General features: G+C 31.9%; 1 long non-coding RNA gene across 1 annotated transcript; it reads right to left on the bottom strand.

Annotated features, from left to right (window-relative positions):
* Positions 1-8,184: 8,184 nt before the first annotated feature.
* LOC132255112 (uncharacterized) lies at positions 8,185-10,961 on the bottom strand. Its single transcript, XR_009467708.1, has 2 exons — positions 10,406-10,961; positions 8,185-9,652 (listed from the first exon to the last, which is right to left on the bottom strand). It is a non-coding gene; the product is annotated as an uncharacterized LOC132255112 (long non-coding RNA).
* Between the last annotated feature and the right edge of the window lie 1,737 nt (positions 10,962-12,698).

The raw sequence follows: 12,698 nt of genomic DNA on the forward strand, positions 1-12,698 counted from the left end.
TTACCCGGATCACTCCAAGCTGAAAGCAGAATGTTGCACAGCTGCAGTGTTCTCCTGAAGCTTCCTGATATTTGCGACCGACATTTTGAGATCTTCTGGGATATTTTACTTTAGATATTTGATGTCTAAATTCCCAAAGTCTCCTTGTAACCCACCTATCATAGGATTCCTTAGTCTTTAAGTAAGAACAAAGGGTAAATAAACCCATATATATAGTTTGTAATCTTTTCGATAAAGGGGATCTGGAGGAGCTTGTTCTTAGAGACAACCCTTTGAATAAGTAATATATACACAGAGCACTTGCTCTGTTTTTCATACAAATATATTTGTGTTTTCTCGTTCTTTTTATTTCTAGCCAAACAAGCTCTGAGGAAGTTTCTTCAGAGAATGAGTGGCTAGACTTTTAGTTCCTTGGAGTTAAGGTTGCCGGGAAAGGTTCCAAATGCAAGAATTAGTAGCTTTGTGGTTTTAGCCATTAATGAAGAGAAAGTGTGACTCGTTAATGATTTCTATCTTTTTAGTTAACTTAAAACGCCTTTAAATCACCTGGGCCAACACTTGATAAGGCAAGTGATCTCCTTCCATTGAGATGCACTAGTTTATCTCTTGCGAGCCTTTGGAAGGTAGTTTGAAGGTAGGATTTTTCTAGAATAGCCAACACTTGGTAAGCTTTTGGACTCCACGGAGACATCCATTAGTTATCTCTTGCGAGCTTTTGACGGGTAATCCAAGGTTAAGGATCACCTTGAATGGAAAATGCTAGGTGAGAGGCACAAACCATTGCAAGGTGCATCAGTGAGAGGGATTTAATGTTTGAACCCATTAAGGGGAAGCATCTGTACAGCACCGGTTAGAGAATTGACTATATGTTAATTCTCTAATGTGAGGAAATGAACCAAATGACCTGAGTTCTGTTTTTTTTTTTTTTTGCACGAGGAACCTACCTTGTGAACCTAAACCTCCAAGGAATGCTTTTCTTTATAAGTAATTTCTATTACTTTCTTTGCCGTTAGATTACACCAAACCTTTTTCAATCAAAGTTTATGTTTTCTTTTGAAGCTAACCTTGAAATGAAAAGGCACTAATTTAGCTTTGAATTGGTATCATTTATGAATTGAAAACCCTTCCCAGTGAACGATCCTAGAGCCACTACACTATAGTAGCTTTGTCTTTGCTACCCTAGTTCATGGTGTAATAGGTTATAAATTTTGTTGATTACTCCCTTAGCCAAGGAGCACCAACTGGACATAAATCAGCTGATACACCGACTGGGCATGAATCAAATATATATAAATAAGTTCTTGATGCAATATTAGTCTTAAGATTCAATTTGATCACAAACAAACTTTGATCCTAAACCCTAGAGTTTATAATGCTCTCTCTCTCTCTCTAAGAATTTGACATTGGATTGTGAAACTCTCCAATACATTTTCTTTTGTTTAATTTATTTTATTAAATATTTTAGAAAATATTTATCCATATTTTATTCTTATTTATTTAAATTATGGTTTCATTAACTTTAGCAAATAATTAATCATTTTAACTTAAAAACAAATAAACACATTAGAGCTAATCTGAGAGGACGACAAACCGGAATACTATAAAGTTATGCCAACTATATCTCTTATTTTTCTTTGTCAGACTTACTACGTCTTTAGGCTTTAATATTTTAATTATAACATAGATTTATGGTCATGGGGCCTCACAACTTTAAATTGCATTTACATGGTTAAGAAAAGTCAATACATATATAATGTTTGAAACTTTTTCTCTTATCTAATATGGGATATCACAAACATGCCCTATCCAAACACGACATCTTCATCATGTCCTATAAGATTATGAGTCCAAATAGGTAGACATTTCTTCTAGGACCAAATAAACAAAGGCCCACATTGAGATTAATGATCAACACTAATACCATTTATAATGTCCTACTCTTTCTCATGTAGGTATTGTCTACTTTTGACCTAATATACCCCCAAAACTTTAAAATGCATCTATGCATGGTTAAGAGGAGTATGTGTGTGTGTGTGCGCGCACGTGCTAGGAGACATGTATAAACCCCTCTTAACCATGTAGACACACTTTAAAACCGTAAGGGCCTATTGGGAGTAGAGCGGACAATATCTATATAGAAGAGAGTAGTTTGTTATAAATGGTACTAGATTCAATCATCGACCTTAATGTGAGCCTTTTTCTATCATACCCCATAAGAAATGTTTGTTTGTTAGATGAGACAATCTTATAAAACACAAAGAGGATGTCGTATTTACATTGGAGGGGGATTATGATATCCCACATTAGATGGGAGAAAAAGTTCTCAACATTATATATGTATGAGTTCTTCTTAACCATGTAGATGTGTTTTAAAGTCGTGAGAGCTCATTGGGCCTAAAGCAAAGAATATCTAAATTAGAGAGAATGGATCATTACAAATGGTATCAAAGTTAATTCTTGATCCTAGTGTAAGATTCTATCTATCTAACCTCTTAAAGGGTGTTTATATGTCTAACCCCAGAATCCCATAAGACACAATGAGGACATTATATCTGCATAAGGGGTGATTAAGATATCTTACATTGGATATAGGAAAAGGTTCTTGTATATATGTGTGTGTGTGTGTGTGTGTGTGTGCTTCTCTTAACCATATAGACGCATGTAAAAGTTGTAAAGGCTCATTGAGCTAAAAACGGACAATATCTACATAGGAATGAGTAGGTCGTTACAAATGGTATCAAAGTCAATTCTCAACCTTGATGTGAGTCTTTGTCTTTCTGATATCCCTGTAATTTTATGGGAAACAACAAAGACGTCGTGTTTATATTAGGTTAAATGGGTAATTGTGATATCTCTTATCGAATAAAGGAAAAAGTTCATAACACTACATATGTATTGATTTCTCTTAACCATGTCTACGCATAAGGACTTATTAAGCCTAAATAGACAATATCTATATGGGAATAGGTGAGTCATTACACAAAGTGTTGCCTATGAACTAGGTAAAAGGCCTACACTATGCTTCAAACTGGGCTTTCAACTACTGCAAAAGAGTCGCACATGGACTAGAACGTAAAAGTTGGGTATAGCCCATGCACAATATAAACATTTGGGCTTTAAATTAGGCTTCCAATTGCAATAAATGAGTCTCACATGGGCTAGAACACAGAAGGTGGGTATAACCCAGACAAGAAAAATATTTAATACAATTAAACTAATTAACCTAATAAGGATCAAAGATTTTCATCCAGGATGAACTATGAGATAATAGAGACTGAAAAAATATGAACCTCCAACCATGGTCAACAATGGAGTCTTGTATAGAGTTTCTAAAAGTGTATTAATTCCTTCAACAAAAAACATAATTTACACTACCCTTACTTTATCATCTTGATTTCAATTAGATAAATTAGATAAGAAAATTATAAACTTGATTATATAAATCTTCTTTTTGGTACTTCTTATTTAGTACATTAACAAAATTATAGGAAAAAATGGTTAATTTCACTTACCTCTCTTGAGGTTTGGGCTATACACCTAGCCCCCCATAGTTTGAAATTTCATCAAAAACCTCCCTCACTTTAAGTCAAATGGGAGGTGAATGAAATTAAGGGTAAGTGAGATTTTTAACAAAAAAAAAAATCAAACTAACAGGGGCTAGATGTATTTAGATCAAACCTCAAAAGAAGCAAGTAAAATAAACCCTATTAAAAAAAAATAAAATTTCTCTTAAAAATAAAAATCAAGGATAATGGTTGATCCATCAAGACTTATCTCATAATATCTAATAATGATAAAAATATAAACTTCATCCATCAAAAACTTTATAGCATGCATGAATAGAATACCAATATTTAGACTTGATCCCTTAAGTCCTTGTTGAAGAAAATAGTTTTGTTAGATATGATGTGGAATCAAATAGCGAAGAAAAAATATTGGGCTTTGAGAGCATCAATTCCTCCCATCAAAGGAGCAAAGAAAGTGGAATCATTATTACAAGTCCAATTGTCCAAAGACCAAGATTTAGTGCTAGAATCCTAGCTAGAGATATAGACTCCCTATTTACATTCTCAAAATTGAGATATAATCTTTAAAAATAAATAGAAAAATCATTGAGAAAATGAATAAAATTTGGTATAGAATTAAAGTTGAAAAACAATGATCATAATAGAACATAAAGGTTTAAGTTAACACACTACTCTAAGCCTTGAAGTTGGTCTATTGGTGGTGACTAATCTCTAAGACTTAAACTTAGAATTATGCATAGATTTGAACCTTAACCATAACCAAACCTAAACCTAATAAGTTAAATAGAGATATTACCAAAGGCCTCTTTTGATAGTGATTGTTGATGATAGAATCCAAATGATGGTAGCTTATAGGTCACTCAAAATGTTTTGTTTGAAAATATTTTCACTCTAATTTCTTATGTTGATGTAGTCTAATTAAATTTTAAAAAGAAAATCTACTTATAAGTTTCCAAAAATTTTCATTATATCTTGGTTAGTTAATGGAATTTATGTATAGTCATAGCAACTAATATTACTCTTTTACAAGAGATTGACCTTAAGTGGGATGTTTTCCTTAGATTTTGAGAAGAGATACATATAGAGTAAGAGTACTAGTTTTTTTACCTTATCTTTGTATGCTAAGGATTGTAAAAATAGTTAAAGTTGATACTTTAGGATATCTTAGATTTTTCTTTGATAATTATTTTCTACTCCAGACTGATAACACCTATAGAACATAATATATCCTTATGGTAACCCAATTGAGAATAATTTCCTTAGTGTGAAGGGGGTTGTGAAATGGGATAGGTTCACTACATCACAACCCATGTGTTGTGAAATTAGAAGTTCACTTAGGGTTGCGAACACCGATAGAAGAGCTGATTTTGCATCTTTTTTCCACTTTTTGCACGTATTTTCCTATAAGACTTGCACAGCAAAAGTCTAGGTACCTTGTGGCAAATAACGCAATGAAAACATATAGTTCTATGCTTAACTAATACAAAATGGTATGATTTTGTTAATTAAATTAGATCCATTTAGTGTCAATCAATTTCCTAGGAAAAAAAACAAAAAAAAATATAGATCTTTACACAAGTTTTTCTTCTTGTTTTAAGGAACAATCTGTTTTAGGTTAAGGGGAAGGATCTTAAGAAGCATATAGTCAAGGGACACCTAACTTAAACATGTAAAGCTTAAGTAGAAAGAACTAGCCAAAGGAAATCCAAGGGTATTAAGGGAGAGACTAAACATAGATGTATGCCTATGTATAAGGGGAATAAGATGAGAAAACTAGGAGATTACCTATCTTGTCTCATCTTTCTCAATTCTGCTAGGAAAATTGGACACTTGAGCAACTTATGTGTAAGAGAGAATATATCAAGTTTCTATGCCTACATATATTTTATAAAACTTTTTTCCATTCTTTTACTCTTTTACTTGCTAAGGACTAGCAAAGATTAAGAGTGATGATTGCAGTCCAAATATGGCACTCTAAAGGCACATAAATGACATGACTTCTATATGATATTTAAAGCTTAAATCATCCAACTTAGCTTGAATTTGTGCTAGGTACCCTAGTTGTCTAGACATACTTATCAACAAAGGTGGAAGAGGAATCAATAAAGCATGAAAAAAAGGAGTTGAATCTTGTGGAAGATGAGCAGAGCAAAGGCACCATGGCACAAGCAAGAAGGATGAACAGAGCAAGCAATGAAGAGCATGAAGGGAGGATTCAGTCATGTTTGGAGACACTTTGGAGGTCAAATAAACAAAGGAAGGAATAAAGGAGGTAAAACAAAGTTGGAGAAGCAAAATAGAGTCAGACCAGTGGCTACGTTTTTGAAGTGCATATGTATTTCAAACTAGGAAGAGCAAGCAACAATTTTTAGGCAGTTTGTGAGTTCGAAATGCACCCCCATTTCAAACCCATTTTAAACTCACTCTCTCCCACTTTGAAATCTGCATTTTTAGTTTGAAATTGACTTATATGATTTAGAACTCGTATTTTTGGGATATTTTAATGTATTTGAGTAGTTATAAGTTCAAAATGCACTCTCATTTCAAACTCACACTCTCTCACTTCAAAATCAACATTTTCAATTTGAAACTTCTATGATTTAGAACTTTTAATTTTGGAATTTTTTTTTTTTTATTAAAGTGACCAATTAGGATATGCCACATATCATATGGTTTTGATCAAACTACATAAACCAGTTTAGTTTTGGTGTTTAAAGGTTCTTTTCGTAAGTAGGTTTAAGGGAGAGACTAAAACTCTTGTTTTCAATTCTTTCTTTAATTTTTTTTTTTTTCATTTCTACATTTTTTTTATTATATTTTCTTGGCAACCAAACATTGGTAACATAATGGTGAAGAATCCAAATGAGGAGTAGCAATAGCACAATAAGGTATAGATTAGTTTTTTTTATGTTTTTATTTTTCTATCAATAAGAGTAAATCCTTTGTGTGAATTCTCTTATATATAATAAAATAAAAATAAAAATAAAAATTTATTAATGTACTAATAATACTTGGGAATATTTTGATAACTAGTTAATTTAGTTTGATCTTAGTATTAATGAATTTAATGGTTGAATCTACAAGATGGATATATGGGGTAATGAATGCTTAAAACTAGAAACAAAATTAACCAACATATTAAATAATTTTAAAAGATATGTTTTCCAAAGTTAAAATTCTAGTTTTATGTGTGAATTGGTTTTAAGATTCAATGTGATTTATGATAGACTTTGATCTAAAACCTTAAATTGTATAATACTCTCTTTCGCTACAAATTTCATGTTGGATATTATGAAACTCTCTAGATGGTTTTTTTTTTTTTTTCATTAAATATTTTAAAAATCTTTATGCATAAGGTATAAGCTTGTAAAATACTATTAAGACTTTTTTTTTCTTATTAAGTAATTGAATTAAATTTAGTACCTATTTTAAATAATTTATAAGTTAGAAATTTATAGTTTTTGGTCCTCATATTTTAATAATAAATTTTTAATAGTTAGATATATGAAAGTATAAAAATAAAGAGATAAATGAAAATACAGACATATGAAATTAACTATATATAATACAAATAAATAAAATTATAAATAAATGAGATTACAAATAAATGAGATCAAAGTACAAAACAATAGAAATAAAATATAAAGTAATAAGATCCAGATACAAAATAATGAAACCATATATAAGATATAAAGCAATTCGACTTGGATATAGAGTAATGAGACTCGAATTGCATATACAACATTAGTTCATAGGTGATACTTTTGATAGATATTGAAATAATATTATCCTTGTACCCTAAAAAGTAGGATTTCACCATTATTGGGCTCTTACCCTAACCAACAGGGTCAACCATTAGTTGAACAGAATCCAACCCTTTGAAGATCCACATCAAGCTTTCATGCTAGAAAAGCTACAATGTCATTTCGATGCACTTCCTCATATGTCAAAATTATTCTTGTTAAATTTTAAAGTCACAAAACAAAATGTATAACAACCAAACATGTCTTATAGAAAAATGTTCAATTAAAAATAACGAGTAAACAATGTGATTGAATGCAATAGGGCATTAAGCCATGGACATTCTATCAAACACAGAGACAACCTTCTCCTAAATTTTAAATACAAATTTATATGCCATTTCTTTTCCAATAGATCTACTATACAGGGTATGCTTAGTGGGGGTTTGACTCCAAGAATTATGAACAAAGCAATATAAGATATGCAGTTGTTATGTGACACCCCACATCGGATAGAAGGAAAAATTTCTAATACTATGTAAGAATGAACTCCTCATAACCCTATACATGCGTTTTAAAGCCATGAGAGCCTCTTTGAGTTCAAAGTAGACAATATCTATATAGTTGGGAGCGGGTCTTTACAAAAGGTATCAAAGTCGATCATCAACCTCGATGTGACGTTTGTTTGGCCCCATAAGGGTATTTGTCTGTTTAGCCCCACAATCCCGTGGGAAACAACGAGAACATTATGTCTGTATGGAGGGGTGTTTATGAAATCCCACATCGGATAAGGGGGAAAATTCCTGACGCTACATAAGTATGCACTCCTCGTAACCCTGTAGACACATTTTAAAGTCGCGAAAGCACCTTTGGGTTCAAAGCGAACAATATCTACATGGTTAGGAGTGGGTCTGCAATGGCCAATAACTAGACAACTTTTCAGTGAATAATCATATAACATCAATACATGACCTTGGAATGAAACAATCATCAATTGTGGCACATTGGTAAGGGAAGAAGACAGAATTAGAGTCATCTTGCACTAGCGGAATTACTAACATCCCTAATTTTATACAATATTAATACATCAGATATCATTGAACTGAAGAACAAACATTTCAAGGAACTCATAATTTTCTAAGGAAGCTAGCTAGAAACAGAGAGAGAGAGAGGCATAACGCCCAGCATCAACATCTGCATCAGCATCTACGAGTGTAAATACCACAATGCTGCTGTTTTCGGACTTTATTTTTTTGGGTGAAGCAAGTTCTATATTGCCACAAGGCACAGCTGGTTTCTTTGGCTCGTTGGTGTTCAGAGCTAGAAATTTTCCCACATTAAGAAGCACCAGACTGCTGCTCGTTTCCAAGTCCAGCAACAACTCCTCCGAGTCTACGTCCCCTATGAGGCATTTTTGGAGATTGCCACTGCACCCATTGATAATGGTGGTGGTGTTGCTCTTCCTCAACGGTGAAGTAGCAGCTCTACATGTTTTTGTGTGAAGGAGCATCATCACAACAAAAAGGGTCAGTGCAGAACCTCTCTTCATTCCAACTCCCATCTCCTCCTCTTCTTTTCTCTCGTCTTGCAGCTCGTTTGCCTTCGTCGCCTTGTATGTGTAGTTGGTGAAATGCAATAAATCTCGTATCCGATGAAACCAAACGGGTCATCGATGTCTTGATTTCAAAATCAACTGCCTCCATTAAAGTTATCGTCCTTTCGACATTTAATCTGTCAGTCTGCTGGTTGTTTTGGTATTTAAGAGTGGGTTTAATGCCTTTGAAATTTCAACTTGGAAAAAAGTGTAAGTGTATTTCATCAGGCTTGAAATTTGTTGATGGAGTTGCTTTAAATAAGTTGTTCTGAAGTGGCAAAGGTTTTCATTACTTGTTCACTCACCATAGTTCCCAAAATCATTCAAGCTTGGAACTTAAATCTTAAAAACAGCCTTCCAAATTTCAATTCCAAATCTTAATTTGCTGAGGGTTTGTTTCAATTTATCCATTCAGATTAAGTTGGGATTTCATCTCAGATTCATCCTTTTTGTAGTTAATGAGAGATGAAGAAACAATCATATATGAAAGCTTTGGTTCCTATAACTCTCAAGATTAATTTAAGCTCTCAATGCCTTTGATTTTGTTGCTTGCCTTTCTAGATAAAGTATCAGCCTGGAGTATGTAAATACTGATCGACTCTCCTCAAACTTTTTTTCTGCCACCTATTTGATTAAGCCATTCTGCAGGGCTCAGGGTTTCCATTTGCCACAACCACATCTCCTGCCCTAGTAATGTTTGCGCTTTGTGTGAGAGTACTAGTAGCACCTAAACTATCTATGTTCAACAAAATTTAAAGCTCTATCCGGATGTTGGAAGGTTCGAGGGTAACCTAGAAGGACAAAAAAAAAAAAAAAAATTGTTAGAAAATAAAAAGTAGACCAAGTAAAAATTTTCTTATTAATATCTCACTTCTATTTTTTTTTCTTGTTATTAAATATGGTTTAAAGCATTTTAGGCATTGAAGAGAAGTTTTAACCAATTAAAATGTTTTGACCAGTGAGGCCTTAGGATAACATGTCCATCACTCTTTTTTTTAATAATAATTATTTTTTCATTGGATGATATTAATCAATATTTTCATAATTGGATGGTTATTGAACTGAAAAAATTATTAGGTTATGATTTATTGATTATGTCAATGGTTCAACCACAATCAAATCCTAATGTGTAGTATTATAAATATATATTTTATATATTATTAAAATTTAAAGTTATTATAAAATATAAATAAAAATTCTTTTATTTAAGCATTACATAATCATTTTATTATTTCAAAAATTATTATGTTCTGGTTTTCTACAAAATTATTTATATTTGTTTGAATTGATGTATTTAGCTGAGTGTATAGTCTTTGACATGATACAAACATAATCAATCAGCTCAGATTATCTAGTGGATGCCACATCTCCTCGTGAAATTGTGAGAGGGAGAAAATGGAGAAAATCATGATTTTCTCTTATTGGACATTATCTTTTAGAATAGTTACACCTATCACAAAAACGGGGAAAAGTGAAGGGAAAAACCAAATAAAATTTATAGAAAAAAAAAAAGGGTAAACACAGAACAAAATATGATAACAAACCTGCAGAAGAAGAAATTACTGCTGTGGTTAGCTGTGGGAGCATGCACGATTTTTATTGTAGAGGCCTTCACAATTTTCTTCATCACGATGAACTGGATTTTTATCGGGGACGCACCTTTTATAAGCTTTACCACGCCCACAAGCAACAGCCGGTTCCTTAGCGTTTCCGGCGGCCGCCTTACTTATATAAATACCACTTTTCTGATCAGCAAGCATCCTATTTATTTCTGAATCCATCAGCCACTCCATATCTGGGAATTGGCAGTCATGGAGGGAGCCGCTGCAGTGCTCTGAGTGGTAGCTACTATTGTTGCCCTTCACTGATTCAGCTGTACAAACGTTCATGTCTGGTAGTATCTCCACTATCCATATCATGATAACAAACGCTAGAGAGCATCTCCACTTCTCTCCAATCCTCATCTTATTCTTCTGTTCCCCTCTTTCTCTCTGTAACTCAGCAGTGTGGAGGCCTAGCAACTCATTCAACACAGACCCAGAACCAGTCTTGTATCTGTTTATTTATTGTGTAGTGGTATGGGAGCGTTCTTATAACCACAGGGTGGGTAGTGGGGAAGTTAAAGATGAACTCCCACTATGACTTGCCACAGCTAAAGTGGAATGTTAACGCTTAGCACACAGCCGCCCTGTCCAATGGCTTCCATGATTATCGCACCGAACATTCTCTAGTGGCTTTCTCATAAATTCCACTCGTAAAAATAAGAGGGCCCTGAGACACGTTGCCTAAACTACTCATCCTCCAGGTTGAAGAGGATTGAATAGAGATCATTGATTTCCTTTTTATCCGGGACATACTAGAGAAAGAAAATATATATATAAATATTAAAAAAACTACTTTTTTATATTTAGTTTTATTATGAAAAATATAAAAATAAATAAATATAATAAAAATTAAATATTTTTAAATTATTTAATTTTTATATAAAATATTTTGAAATAGAAAATAAAAATAATTTATTAACTTTAAAGTTATGTTTGAATCTCAAAAAACACTAAGAAAAGAAACATATTTAGTTATCTTATGGAAAATACTAAAGAAAATAAAATATAATTAAAATTAAATAGAAACTCATGCATTTTCAAACTATTGAAGAAGTTTAAAAATAAATGAAATGAATTTGAAATAATATATAAAATAATTTATTGATTTTAAATTTATTATTTTTTTTATTTTTTCTTTCATTCTACTTTTCCTTTTTAATTTCTTTCTCTTGTATTTTCCCTCACATTTTGAGAAATATTGAAAATGGAGGTGAAGTTTGTGTTATTAAGTCATCAATTTGAGGGTGTTTTATTAATTAATTTATTGATTTAATATGACTTAATGATTTAATTTAAATTATTAAATATATTTAGTAGAATAACTTAATATTATAACTTAAATTTTAAAATGACTTTGTTATGATTTGAAATGACTTCATGACTTAATTTAAGTTATTAATTATATTAAATATATTTGATAAAATAACAATATGATAACTTAAATTTAGAAAGAAAAAAAAACTTTGACAAATCAATTTAATGACTTATTATAACTTAACAACTTAAAGTAGGATTCAACTTAAAAATCATTTTAAGCTATTAAAAAATATTAACTTTTATAATACGTAATCTTTGTAAAAGAATAATTTGTGTTCCAAGCAAGAGAACTTTTTTTTTCTTTTTACTCCTTTCAATTGAAAAAATATATATATTAACATCAAGTGATGTCTTCTTCTCTTTTTTTAATTTCCTCTTTTTACCTTTTACTCAAAGTCAAATAGTCTATGGACATACTTTTGCATTGATTACCATTTTTATAGAAGAAAATGAATATACACTTAAAAAGGAGCAGGCAGTAGAAAGAATTGATTGAGAGAGAGAGAGAGGGTAATGGCACTGCTCTTCCATAAAATTACATAATTGTAGGCCATACATCATTTGCGTAGTAATTAATCAAAATAAAAAGGTAACTTAAAACACACATGAAAAGTACTATGGACGTACCTAAAAGGGTGGTGAAGATGAAATGGAAGATCCAAGAAGAGAAATCCATAATAGGAAAACACTATTAAGGAGCATGATATACATGGTAAATTCAAATCCTACAAGCTTAAAATTTTTAGGAAAATTAATAGTTTAACATGATATCGGTTTGAGTGAAAGTAATGATTCGAGACACCTCATTTACATGCCTGTTTCCCTATTTGGTATTTCTCCCTCCCTCAATTTTCAATTCTATGATATCTCTCCTTCTCAATTAACAATTTTATGACATCTCTTCAGGGGTAACACT

Source organism: Vitis vinifera, chromosome 14 (assembly GCF_030704535.1).
Source record: "Vitis vinifera cultivar Pinot Noir 40024 chromosome 14, ASM3070453v1".
NCBI lineage: Eukaryota > Viridiplantae > Streptophyta > Magnoliopsida > Vitales > Vitaceae > Vitis > Vitis vinifera.